Source organism: Pongo abelii, chromosome 1 (assembly GCF_028885655.2).
Source record: "Pongo abelii isolate AG06213 chromosome 1, NHGRI_mPonAbe1-v2.0_pri, whole genome shotgun sequence".
Taxonomy (NCBI): domain Eukaryota; kingdom Metazoa; phylum Chordata; class Mammalia; order Primates; family Hominidae; genus Pongo; species Pongo abelii.
This window is the reverse complement of record NC_071985.2, coordinates 164,386,235-164,401,262: the sequence shown is the minus strand read 5'-3', so window position 1 is coordinate 164,401,262 and position 15,028 is coordinate 164,386,235.

Sequence of the window (15,028 nt, the reverse complement as noted above, 5' to 3'; positions counted from 1 at the left end):
ACTTCTCTTGAGTTACTAGCAGGCCATTTGTCTCTGCTGATATTCCTTCTTTTTTTGTTTCTTGGTCATCTTTATTCATCCTGCTTAAATATTAGTGTTTCCCAGGATTTGGTTCTTGGTCCTCTTATCTCCCTTTTTTTATAGCCTCAACCCCAGAAATCTCATTTTCTCTCACACCACTATAGTGCTCATGACTCCAGGGTCTATACATGTGATCCGAACTAGTGTGAGAGTATGGCTTGCTCTCTGTCTTCATTCAGGTGTGTTTTTGTTGTTGCTGTTGTTCACATGATAGCTCCTTATATGGTTTGGCTTTGTGTCCCCACTCAAATCTCATGTTGAATTGTAATTCTCAATGCTGGGGAAGGGACCTGGTAGGAGGTAATTGGATCATGGGGGCGAATTTCTCCGTTGCTGTTCTCATGATAGTGAGTGAGTTCTCACAAGATCTGGTTGTTCAAAAGTGTGCAGCACTTCCCCCTTTACTCTCTCTCTCTCTCTCCTGCTCCACTATGGTAAGACATGCTTGCTTCACCTTTGCCTTCTGCCATGATTGTAAGGTTTCTGAGGCCTTCCAGCCATGCTTCCTAGACAACCAGTAGAACTGTGAGTCAAATAAATATCTTTTCTTCATAAATTACCCAGTCTTAGGTAGTACTTTATAGCAGTGTGAGAACAAACTAATACAGAAAATTGGTACCAGAGAAGTGGAATATTGCTATAAAAATACCTGAAAATGTCGAAGTGACTTTTGAACTGAGTAATGGGCAGAGGTTGGAACAGTTTGGAGGGCTCAGAATAAGACAGGAAAATGTGGGAAAGTTTGAAACTTCCTAGAGACTTGTTGAATGGTTGTGACCAAAATGCTGATAGTGGTATAAACAGTAAAGTCCAGGCTAAGGTGGTCGCAAATGGAAATGAGGAACTTATTGGGAACTAGGTAAAGGTAATTCTGGCTATGCTTTAGCAAAGAGACTGGCAGCATTGTGTCCCTGCTCTAGAGATCTGTGGAATTTTGAACTTGAGAGAGATGATTTAGGGTATCTTGCAGAAGTTTCTAGGCAGCAAAACATTCAAGATTTGATCTGGCTGCTTCTGGTAGCATATGCTCATATGCATTTGCAAAGAGATGGTCTGAAATTGGAGCTTATATTTAAAAGGGAAGCAGAGCATAAATGTTTGGAAAATTTGCAGCTTGACCATGTGGTAGAAAAGAAAAACCCATTTTCTGGGGAGAAATTCAAGGCTGCAGAAATTTGCATAAGTAAAGAGAAGCCAAATGTTAATAGCCAAGAAAATGGGGAAAACACCTCAAGGGCATTTCAGAGACCTTCACAGCAGCCCCTCTCATCACAGGCCTAGAAGCTAGGAAAGAAAAAATGATTTTGTGGGCCATCCCAGGGCCCCGGTGCTCTGTGCAGCCTTGGAACATGGTGCCCTGTGTCCCAGCTGTTCCAGTTTCAGCCATGGCTAAAAGGGACCAAGGTACAGCTTGGGCCCTTGCTTCAGCAGGTGCAATCTTCAAGCCTTGGCAACTTCTGCATGGTGTTGGGCCTGTGGGTGCACAGAAAGCAAAAGTTGAGGTTTAGATCCTCTGCCTAGATTTCAGAAGATGTATGGAAACACCTGGATGTTCACGCAGAATTCTGTTGCAGGGGCCGAGCTCTCATGGAGAACCTCTACTAGGGCAGTGTAGACAGGGAAGGTGGGGTTGGAGCCCCCATGCAGAGTCCCCATTGGGGCATTGCCTAGTGGAGCTGTAAGAAGAGGGCCACCATCTCCAGACACCAGAATGATAGAACCACTGACAGCTTGCATTGAGTACCTGGAAAAGCGGCAGGCACTCAATGTCAGCCTGTGAAAGCAGCCGCAGGAGCTGTACTCTGCAGAGCCATAGGGGCAGAGCTACCCAAGGCCTTGGTAGCCCACCTCTTGCATCAGTGTGCCCTGGATATGAGAAATGGAGTCAAAGGAGATCATTTTGGAGCTTTAAGATTTAATTACTGCCCTATTAACTGACTTGCATGGAGACTGTAGCCCTTTTATTCTGGCCAATTTCTGTCTTTTGGAATGGGAATATTTACCCAACGTCTATACCTCCACTGTACACTGGAAATAATTAACTTGTTTTTGATTTTACAGGCTCATAGGTGGAAGGGACTTGCTTTGTCTCAGATGAGACTTCAGACTTGGACTTTTAATATAATGCTGGAATGAGTTAAGACTTTGGGAGACTGCTGAAAAGGCATGACTATGTTTTGAAATTTGAGAAGGACATGAGATTTGGGAGGGGCCGGGGCAGAATGATATGGATAGGCTTTGTGTCCCCACCCAAATCTCATGTTTAATTGTAAACCTCAGTGTTGGAGGAGGGGCTTCTGGGAGGTGATTGGATCATGGTGGTGGATTTCCTACTTGCTAGTCTCGTGATAATGAGTACATTCTCACAAGATCTGGTTGTTTAAAAGTGTGTAGAACTTCCCCACTTCTCTCTCTCCTGCTCTCGCCATGTAAGATGTGCTTGCTTTCCCTTCGTCTTCCACCATGATTGTAAGTAAGTTTCCTGAGGCCTCCCAACTATGCTTCCTATACAGCCTGTAGAGCTGTGAGTCAATTAAACCTCTTTTGTTCATAAATTACCCGGTCTGAGGTAGTTCCTTATAGCAGTGTGAGAATGGACTAATAAAAATCATCAGAGAGGAATTCTCTGGCTAGACAAGAAAATGACACCACTGCCCACTGCCTAAATTTGCAAATTTCTCCCCCCAACTTTTTTTTAAGATGTATCACCACCTGACTTTATAATCTATATTCATTTCTTTATTTCTTTGTTTTCCATTTCCCCAACTAAATGAATGCTTCAGGAAGAGAGTACAATAAAGTCATTTAAAGACATAGAATCTAAAACAAACTGCCTGATTCGAATTTCACCTTTGTCACTTACTAACTTTATGAACTTGGGCAAGACACTAAACTCCATGTTGTTTCCACATTTATAAAATTGAATAAGGCCAAGATGGCCAACTAGAAACAGCTGTGGTCAAAGGCTCCCACCCCCTCATGAACCCACACCACCAGGGCCTTGGGTCCCAAGTACAGAGCTGTACAGATTCTCAGTGACCACTTGGCTGAGGTCTACCTAAGAGAGTTCCTAGAGGAGGGGCAGCAGCCATCATTGTGGCTGTCTGCTGCCTAAGATAACTGAGCTCCCAGAGGGAGGGGATACAGCCATCACTGTAGCTCCAGTCTGCCATTTTTTCCCCTGCTAGTGCTAGGGAAGCTGGCTGGTTCAGAATCAGGGAGGAATTCCTCACAGTGTAGCACAGTGGCTGTGGCAGATCATGGCCAGATTGCCTTTTTAGGCCAGACACTGACCCAACCCTCCTCACTGTAAGGGGCCTCCCTGCAGGAATTTCAGCACTCCAGCCAGTGGTTTAGGAAAAGAACTCTGATCTCCCTGGGGCTGAGCTCCTGGGGAAAAGGGCAGCCACAGTCTCTGCAGGTCAGCAGACTTAATCTTTCCCCCTGCTGGCTCTGACGAAACTGGGCAGTTCAGATAAGTGGGATTCCCCCCTTTGCAGTGCACCCTTTCTGCAAAGGGGCAGTTAGAGTGCTTTGTTAAGTGAGTCCTGGATCCTGTGCCACCTAACTGGGTGTGATCCCCCAACAGGGGTCACCAGACACCTTATACAGGAGTGTTCCTGCTAGCATCAGTTTGGTGCCCCTCTGGGACTGAGATCCAAAAAAAGGAGCAGGAAGTCATCTTTGCTCTTCTGCAGGCTTCACTGGTGACACCTCCAGGTGTGAAAGGGACCCAGGTGAATAGGGTCTAGAGTGGACCCCCAGCAAACTGCAGAAGCCGTATGGAAGAGGAACCTGACTATTAAAAGAAAAACAAACAGAAAGCAACAACAACAGCACCAATAAGAAAGTCCCCAAAAAACCCAATCCAAAAGTCAGCAGCCTCAAATATTTAAGCTAGATAAACTCATGAAGATAAGAATCAATAAAAAATGCTGAAAACTCAAAAAGCGTGAGAACCTCTTCTCCTCCAGATGATTGCAACACCTCTCCAGCAAGGGCACATAACTGGGCTGAGGCTAAAATGGAAGAACTGACAAAGGTAGGCTTCAGAAGGTGGATAATAATGGACTATGCTGAGCTAAAGGATCATGTTCTAACCCAATGCAAAGAAGCTAAGAACATGACAAAACATTAAAGAAGCTGTAACCAGAATAACAAATTTAGAGAGGAACATAGATGACCTGATCTAGCTGAAAAACACAACACAAGAACTTCACAATACAACCACAAGTATCAACAGCTGAATAGACCAAGTGGAGGGAAGAATTTCAGAGCTTGAAGACTATCTTGCTGAAATAACACTGGCAGGCAAGATTAGAGAAAAAAGTATGAAAAGGAATCAACAAAACCTCCAAGAACTATGGGATTATCTAAAAAGACTAAACCTACTACTGATTGGGATACCTGAAAGAGAGAAAGAGAATGGAATCACATTGGAAAACATACTTCAGGATATCACCCAGGAGAACTTCCCCAACCTAACAAGACAGGCCAACATTAAACTTCAGGAAATGTATAGAACCCCAGTAATATACTCCATGAGAAGATCAACCCCAAGCCACATAATCTTCAGATCCTCCAAGGTTGAAATGAAAGAAAAAATGTTAAGGGCAGCCAGAGAGAAAGGCCAGGTCACCTACAAAGGGAAGCCCATCAGACTAACAGTGGACCTCTCAGCAGAAACCTGACAAGCCAGAAGAGATTGAGGGCCAATATTCAACATTCTTTAAAAAAAAGAATTTCCAACCCAGGATTTCATATCTGGCCAAACTAAACTTCATACATGAAGGATAACTAAAACCCTTTTCAGATAAGCAAATGCTGAGAGAATTTGTTACCACCAGGTCTGCCTTGCAAGAGCTCCTGAAGGAAGCACTAAATATGGAAAGGAAAAACTGTTACCAGACACTGCAAAAACACACTGAAGTACAAAAACCAATTACACTATGAAACAACTACGTCAACAAGTTTGCAAAATAAGCAGCCAGGATCATGATGACAGGATCAAATTCACACAGAACAATATTAACCTTAAATGGAAATGGGCTAAATGCCCCAAATAAAAGACACAGAATGGCAAGCTGGATAGGGTCATGACCCATTGGTGTGCTGTATTCAAGAGACCCATCTCACATGCCAAGACACACATAGGCTCAAAATAAAGAGATGGAGGAAAAGTTACCAAGCAAATGGAAAGCAGAAATAAGCAGGAAATAAGTAACCCTAGTTTCTGACAAAACAGACTTTAAACCAACAAAGATTAAAAATGACAACGAAGGACATTACATAATGGTAAAGGGATCAATTCAACAAGAAGAGCTAAGTATTCTAAATATATATGTATCCAATATAGGCACACTCATATTCATAAAACAAGTTCTTAGAGACCTACAAAGAGACTTAGACTCACACACAATAATAGTGGGCGGTTCTGTCAGTATTAGTCAGATCATCAAGACAGAAAATTAACAAGGATATTCAGGACTTGAACTCAGCTCATGATCAAGTGGACTTGATAGATATCTACAGAACTGTCTATCCAAAAACAACAGAATATACATTCTTCTCAGTGCCACATGCCACTGACTCTAAAATCAATCACATAATTGAAAGTAAAACACTTCAGCAAATGTAAAAGAACTGAAATCATAACAGTCTCTCAGGCCACAGCACAATCAAATTAGAATTCAAGATTAAGAAACTCACTCAGAACCACACAACTACACGGAAATTGAACAACCTGCTCTTTAATGACTCCTGGGTTAATAATGAAATTAAGGCAGAAATCAAGAAGTTATTTGAAACCAATGAGAACAAAGAGACAATGTACCACAATCTCTGGGACACAGCTAAAGCAGTGTTAAGAAGGAAATTTATAGCACTAAATGCTCACATCAAAAAGCTAGAAAGATCTCAAATCAACACCCTAACATGACAACTAAAAGAACTAGAAAACCAAGAGCAAACAAACCCCAAAGCTAGCTGGAGGCAAGAAATAACCAAGAGCAGAGCAGCACTGAAGGAGACAGAGACATGAAAAATTCTTCAAACTCAACGAATCCAAGAGCTGTTTTTTTTGAAAAAAATTAATAAAAACTAATAAAATATAAAAATAAAAGTTATTAGTAAAATGCAATTAATATTTTTTCAAATATATTTATTTTTAAAATAAATTACATTAAATTAAAAAATAAAATTAGCCTAGTTGGCTAGACTAATAAAGTAGAAAAGAGAGAAGAATCAAATAGACATAAAAAATGATGAATGGGATATCACTGAAATACAAACAATCATTAGAAAACACTATAAACACCTCTATGCAAATAAACTAGAAAATCTAAAAGAAATCAGTAAATTCCTGGACACATAGGCTTCTCTCTCCCCCGCAAAGACTGAACCAGGAAGAAATTGAATCCCTGAATAGACTAATAACAAGTTCTGAAATTAAGGCAGTAATTAATAGCCTACTAGCCAGAAAAAAACAAAAGAAAGAAAAAGGAAAATAAAAAAAGCCCAGGACCAGAGGGACTTACAGCGAAATTCTACCACAGGTGCAAAGAGAAACTTGTACCATTTCTTCTGAACCTATTCCAAACAATTGAAAAGGAGACTGAGCCATCTCCCTAACTCATTTTATGAGGCCAGTATCATCCTGATACCAAAACCTGGCAGAGATACAACAGAAAAAGAAAACTTCAGGCCAATATCCCTGGTTAACATCAATGCAAAAATCCTTGGTAAAATACTGGCAAACAAAATCCAGCAGCACATCAAAAAGCTTATCCATCATGGGCCAGATGCGGTGGCTCATGCCTGTAATCCCAGCACTTTGGGAGACCGAGGTGGGCGGATCACCTGAGGTCAGTAGTTCGAGACCAGCCTGGCCAACATGGTGAAACCCCATCTCTACTTAAAATACAAAAAATTAGCTGGGCGTTGTGGTACACACCTGTAATCCCAGCTACACAGGAGGCTGAGGCAGGAGAATCACTTGAACCCGGGAGGCTGAGGTTGCAGTGAGCTGAGATCACGCTGTTGCACTCCAGACGGGGGGACAAGAGTGAGACTACATCTCAGAAAAACAAACAAACAAAAAACAAACCAAAAAAACCCTTATCCACCATGATCAAGTTGGTTCATCCCCAGGATGCAAGCCTGGTTCAACATATGCAAATCAACAAACATAATTCATCACATAAACAGAACTTAAAACAAAAACCACATGATTATCCCAACAGACACAGAAAAGGCCTTCAATAAAATTCAACATCCCTTCATGTTAAAAACTCTCAATAAACTAGGTATTGATGGAACACATCTCATAATAATAAGAGCCATTTATGACAAACCCACAGCCAATATCATACTGAATGGGCAAAGCTGGAAGCATTCCCCTTGAAAACTGGCACAAGACAAAGATGCCCCTTCTCACAACTCCTATTTCACATAGTATTGGAAGTTCTGGACAGTCCTATCTGGAAAGAGAAAGAAATAAAATATATTCAAATAGAAAGAGAGGAAGTCAAACTGTCTCTATTTGCAGATGGCATGATCCTATATCTAGAAAACCTCATCATCTCAGTCCAAGAGCTCCTTAAGCAGATAAGCAACTTCAGCAAATTCTCAGAATACAAAGTCAATGTGCAAGAATCACAAGCATTCCTATACACCAATAATAGACAAACAGAGAGCCAAATCATGAATGGACTTAAAGAGAATAAAATACCTAGGAATCCAACTTACAAGGGAAGTAAAGGGCCTCTTCAATGAGAACTACAAACCACTGCTTAAGGAAATCAAAGGACACAAACAAATGGAAAAACATTCCATTCTCATTCATAGGAAGAATTAATATCATGAAAAAGGCCACACTGCCCAAAATAATTTATAGATTCAATGCTATTCCCATTAAATTACCATTGACATTCTTCACAGAATTAGAAAAGACTACTTTGCAATTCATATGGAACCAAAAAAGAGCCTATATAGCCAACACAATCCTAAGCAAAAAGAACAAAGCTTGTGGCATCACACTACCCAACCTCAAACTATACTACAAGGCTATATAACCAAAACAGCATGCTACTGGTACCAAAACAGACACATAGACCAATGCAACAAAATACAGATCTCGGAAATAAGACTGCACCTCTACAACAATCTGATCTTTGACAAACCTGACAAAAACAAGAAATGGAGAAAGGGTTCGCTATTTAATAAATGGTGCTAGGAAAACTGGCTAGCCAAATGCAGAAAATTGAATCTGGACCCCTTCCTTATACCTTATGCAAAAGTTAATTCAAGGTGAACTAAATACTTAAATGTAAAACCCCAAACTATAAAAACCCTAGAAGAAAATCTAGGCAATACCATTCAGGACACAGGCACTGGAAAAGATTTCATGATGAAAACATCAAATGCAATTGCAACAAAAGCAAAAATTGACAAATGTGATATAGGTAAACTAAAGAGCTTCTGCACAGCAAAAGAAGCTATCATCAGTATCAACAGACAATCTACAGAATGGGAGACAAGTTTTGCAATTTATCTACCTGACAAAGGTCAAATATCCAGTATCTACAAGAAACTTAAACGAATTTACAAGAGAAAAAATGAACAACCCCATAAAAAAGTGGGTGAAGGACACGCACAAACACTTCTCAAAAAAAAGACATGAAGCCAACAAACATATGAAAAAAAGCTCAACATCACTGATTATTAGAGAAATGCTAATCAAAACCACAATGAGATACCATCTCACAGTGTCAGAATGGTGATTATTGAAAAGTCCTGAACCAACAGATGCTGGTGACACTGTAGAGAATTAGAAACGCTTTTATACTGTTGGAGGGAATGTAAATTAGTTCAACCATTGTGGAAGAAAGTGTAGTGATTCCTCAAAAATCTAGAACCAGAAATACCATTTGACCCAGCAATCCCATTACTGGGTGTATACCCAAAGGAATATAAATTATTCTATTATAAAGATACATGCACATGTATGTTCACTGAAGCACTATTCACAATAGTAAAGACATGGAATCAACCCAAATGCCCATCAATGATAGACTGGATAAAGAAAATGTGGCACATATACACCATAGAATACTATTCAGCCATAAAAGGGACATGGATGTAGCCGGGAGCCATTATCCTCCGCAAACTAACACAGGAACAGAAAACCAAACACCACATGTTCTCACTTATAAGTGGGAGTTGAACAATGAGAACAAGTGGACACAGGTAGGGGAACAACACACACTGGGGCCTGTCATGGGAGTTGGGAGGAGAGCCTCAGGATAAATAGCTAATGTACGTGGGCTTAATACCTAGGTGATGGGTTGATAGGTGCAGCAAACCAGCATGCCATACATTTACCTATGTAACAAACCTGCACATCCTGCACATGTGTCCCGAAATTTAAAATAAAATAAAATTACATTCAAAAAATAAAAATAAAATTGAATAAAACTAAAAGTGTCATTCAGCATTGTTTCATGAATGCCTCCTATGTTCCAGGCTGTATTCTCAATGCTGGGAAAGTAGCACCAGACAGATTCCAACAGACAGAAATCCTTGCCTTCAATGAGCTTATATTCTAGTTGAGAGAGATAGACAATAAGCAAGATATTAAATAAGCAAACCATACAGTTTATCAACTAGTAATATGGTTGTTAAATATGAAATAGAAAAGAAGATGGGGAGTAAAGGTAATGTTCAGCCTAAATCCAGGTGGTCAGGGGAGGTCTCTCCATGAAGAGGAACTTTGATGGAAGGCCCAAAACAAGTTAGAACACTGGCCACCTGGGAGAGGAGCTCTCTAGGTGAGGAGAAGAAAGTTCAGCTTCATCCTTTTCTTTCCTTCCTGTTCCTTATACTGTTACCAACACTACATTTAGACTACACTTTAGTCATTCTGAATTACTGTTTTATACCTCTGTATCATAGCTTACTAAACTCCTTCAGTTTGTAATCTTTATCTCTATTTATTTTTCTGGAAAATCTATCCATTTGTAAATAGGGATGATAACAGTTATGCCTACTTTGAGGGTTGCTGTGATAATTACATTAATTTATATATGTGTGGTGATTGATTTTATATTTCAACTTGACTGGGCCACAGGGTGTCGAGATATTTGGTCAAACATTGTTTGACCAAGGGTGTTTCTGAAAGGGTAATTCTGGGTGAAATTAACATTTAAGTTGGTAGGCTTTAACATTAGATTGGATTAACATTTGAATCAGTAGAGTAAATCAGATCACCCTTCATAATGAGGGTGGGCTTCACCCAATTAATGGAAGTCTTAAATAGAACTAAATGATAAATCCTTCCCCATATAATAAATAATTCTCCAGTAGACAACCTTCAGAATTCATCTGCACTGTTGGCTTTTCTAGGTGTCTTCATGCTGGCCTTCAGACTGGAACTGTCCCATTGGTTCTCCTGGGTCTTGAGCCTGCCAGCCCCCACTGTGGACTTGAACTTGTCAGTCTTCATAATTGCATGAGCCACTTCCTTATTACAAATCTCTCTCGCTCTTCACATACACATACACATACATGTGCAGACACACACAGAACCTTTTGGTTCTGTTTCTCCAGAGAACCCTGACGCTAATACAGTGAGTGGCACTTAGTAAGAGATGTATCCCCTTTTATTATTATCAAAGTACAAATATCAGTCATATCATTGTCATTAAGGTGGCTCCTAAACCTATCACAACCTGCTTGCCTAATTCACAATAATCCCTTAGGTCCCAGCTTCCCTCTGCCCCTCAGTCTGGAATAATGCCCTTGCTCTGGATTCTCTATACTTTCCCTAATACTGCTCTTATTATAATGAACTGTAATTTCTTAATTATTTATCTGAATTCCAATCTAGACTTTAAGCTTCTTGAGAGTGGGCACTGTCTCTGGTCTATGCTTTTATCCCTGACACTAGCTCTCTGACTTGCATATGGTAACAACCCAATACATATTTATTTAGCAAATTAATTAGTTACCCAGAATTATATTCTACTCAAAGAGATATTGAAAAACCTACCATAAGGAAAACTTGTCTGAAATGATTTGATTTCTCAAAGCGTCAGTGAGATCTGAAATTTCTTCAGTATACCTCCTTCTTTCTGTTTTTCTTTCTGTTTATTCTTTCTATATAGAAAGTATACTTTTCCATACCAATTACTAGTCTGACTGTATATTATTGTTAACAATGTGTATCTCTGGGGATTTATATTGTGTTAGTCAGAGTTAGGTTATGCTTAGGGGACATTAATCTTCAAATCCTAGAGTCATAGCTTAGGAAAGTTTTATTATTCTTTTAGTGACCCAGGCTAACAGAAGCTCCATCTACTTGCGGCTACAACAGAAGAACAAGTGGCTTCCAATGCCGTGATAGTGGGGGAAAAGAGATCCTGGAGAAATCTCACAGGCTTTTTACTTCTCAACATGGAAAGGAGAGATATATGTTTTTTCTATCCTTTTCATTGGTTGTAATGAGTCACATGTCTCTACTTCCCTTGAAGCTCAGAAGTGCAGTCTTTGTGTCCGAAGTGGCAGAAGAACTGGATATTGATGAACGTTAGTAATGCTTACCATGTATATTAACCCAGGTGTACACAGAGCCATGTAAAATTCGAGTCTCACACTATGAAGTTCCAATCCAGATCCTATAGCTGGGTTTTAGAATGGCTATATCAATATACATATTAAGAACCAAAGACCATATATTACAGATGCAATTTACTCTGATCTAGTGCTTAGAGCAGGACCAACAACTGTGGCACAAGTTTTCTGATTACAGTTCTGCAGGTTAGATAGTCAACTTGCTACAGTTTTCTTCTCATGGGCTTGAAGATGATCATTTCATATACAATTCGGTCAAATGTACTGGCTTATCTCTATGCAAAATATCCAGTTAATGTGTCAAGTATCATTTTGTCTATGAAGTTTCCTGCTAAATTTTATACCAACTATCTTGCAATGGTTATAATTCCCTAAAATGTGTCTCAAGGACAGAAATTAAATCCTGGTCATCTTTATGTTTTTGACATATAACAGTACTTAAATTTTTTTTAAGAAACAGCTTTTTGAATGAGTAACTAAATAACTGAATAAGTGCCTATCTAAAAATAGTTACTTGTCATCTGAATCACTCTCCTTTACTGGCCAGTATCACTCCATTTTTGGGGAGAAAGGGGGCAGTACGTCATGGTGGCTAGGAACAAGGACTTAGAAGGCAAGGTGATATGGATTCGATGCCTGGCTCTGCTACTTGCCAGCCAAAGGCCTGTGGGCAAGGTTGGAACTTTCTCTAAGACACATCTGTAAAATTCAATCCATAGTGTTCCCATGAGGCTATTTTGAAGATTTGCTGAGATAATTCTTACAAAGTGCTGAGCACAGCACCTGACATCTAAAAGCCTTCAGTAAATGTTAGCTATTATTATTATTCTCTAACTGGACTTTTGCAACTATTTCCTCAGGACTTAGGCAGGATAGTAAACACAAACGGTGGTATATTTTACCCACATCTAGTCCTTGCAATAACTGTATGTTGCTCTTATTATTTTAATTTACAGAAATTGAGTCCTGAAGTGAGTAAAAACTTACCCAAGATCATGCAGCTGGTTGGTGGTAGAGCTGAGGCTTGAACCCAGAACCAATGAACCCCTTGTCTCAATTACTTCTTTAAAACCACAAGGGAGATCTTTTTGTTGCTATTTCTGTGGAGACACTTTTATCTTTATTAACACCTATCTGTTTGCTGAGCTAACAAAAATAACTAAAATGGTTATTAAACTGAGCCACTAAGACAAGTTCTTATTTTATTTTATTTAAGCTTATAAATTTTTAAATTCCAACTTGGAAGCCTACTTACACAATGCAGAAAATACTTGGCTTTATTATCACTCTCTAGAAATTTAATCACTACAACTATAAAATTATTATTAGTAACACTGGATTCCTGAAAGTTTATGTAACTCTTAAGTTCTATTTTCCATTTTTATTAGCTATGTTTTATGCTGAGAGCATTCTTGGTCCCATTTTACAGTGTGGTAAACTAGTACAGAAGGGTCAATTTCTCTATATTACCCCTTGAGTTGGTTGCAAAAGCAAGATTACAGTTACTCTGAAGCTCCAAGGCATGGTGAATTACTTTACTACTATTTCGCCCACCCAAATTATTTAGTTATGATCAACTAATTGCAAAATGGTAAATAAGAGTCATATATTTTTTGTTCATTTGTTTTTTTGTTTTATTTTACTTTAAGTTCCGGGATACATGTGCAAAATGTGCAGGTTTGTTACACAGGTATACGTGTGCCATGTTGGTTTGCTGCACCTATTGACCTGTCCCCGAAGTTCCCTCCCCTCCTCCTTCATCCCACAGCAGGCACTGGTGTGTGATGTTCCCTTCCCTGTGTCCATGTGTTCTCATTGTTCAACTCCCACTTATGAGTAAGAACATGCGGTGTTTCGTTTTCTGTTCCTGTGTTAGTTTGTTGAGGATGATGGCTTCCAGCTTCATCCATGACCCTGCAAAGGACATGATTCCTTTTTATGGCTTCATAGTATTTCATGGTGTATATATACCACATTTTCTTTATCCCTTCTATCATTGGTGGGCATTTGGGTTGGTTCCATGACTTTGCTATTGTAAATAGTGTTGCAATAACATATGAGTGCTTGTGTCTTTATAGTACAATGATTTATATTCCTTTGGGTATATACCCAGTGATGGGATTGCTGGGTTGAATGGTATTTCTAGTTCTAGATCCTGAGGAATTGCCATGCTGTCTTCCAAAATGGTTGAACTTTTGCAATCCCACCAACAGTGTAAAAGTGTTCCTATCTCTCCACAGCCTCATCAGCATCTATTTATAGATTCAATGCTATTCCCAAAAAATACCATTGACATTCTTCACAGAATTAGAAAAAAACTACTTTAAATTTCATATGGAATCAAAGAAAACCCTGTATAGGCAAGACAATCCTAAGCAAAAAGAACAAGGCTGGAGGCATCATGCTATCTGATTTTAAACTATATACAAGGCTATAGTCAACAAAACAGCATGGTACTGCTACCAAAACAGAGATGTAGTTAATGGAACAGAACAGAGAACTCAGAAATAACACCGCACATCTATAACCATCTGATCTTTGACAAACCTGATAAAAACAAGCAATGAGGAAAGGATCTCCTATTCATTAAACAGTGCTGGGAAAACTGGCTAGCCATGTGCAGAAGCTGAAACTGGACCCCTTCTTTACACCTTATACAAAAATTAACTCAAGATGGATTGAAGACTTAAATGTAAAACCCAAAACCATAAAAACCCTAGAAGAAAACCTAGGCAATACCATTCAGGACGTAGGCATGGGGAAAGACTTCATGACTAAAACACCAAAAACAATTGCAACAAAAGCCAAAATTGACAAATGTGATCTAATTAAACTAAAGAGCTTCTGCACAGCAAAAGAAACTAGCATCAGAGTAAACAGGCAACTTACAGAATGGGAGAAAATTTTCACAACCTACCCATCTGACAAAGGTCTAATACCAAGAATTTACAAGGCACTTAAACAAATTTACAAGAAAAAACAAACCACCCCATCAAAAAGTGGGCAAAGGACATGAACAGACACTTCTCAAAAGAAGGTATTTACATGGCCAACAAACATATGAACAAAGCTTAACATCACTGATCATTAGAGAAATGAAAAATCAAAACCACAGTGAGATACTATCTCATGCCCATCAGAATGGCGATTATTAAAATGTCAAGAAACAACAGTCATACTTATTATTTCTATTTGCAGAAATTGGGTCTTGGAGTGGGTAATAAGTAGCCCAAGATCATACAGCTGGTAAGTGGTAGAGCTGAGAATTGTGCTCAGAACTATTGGTACCAAGACAGAAGTGTGATAATACTCACATGGC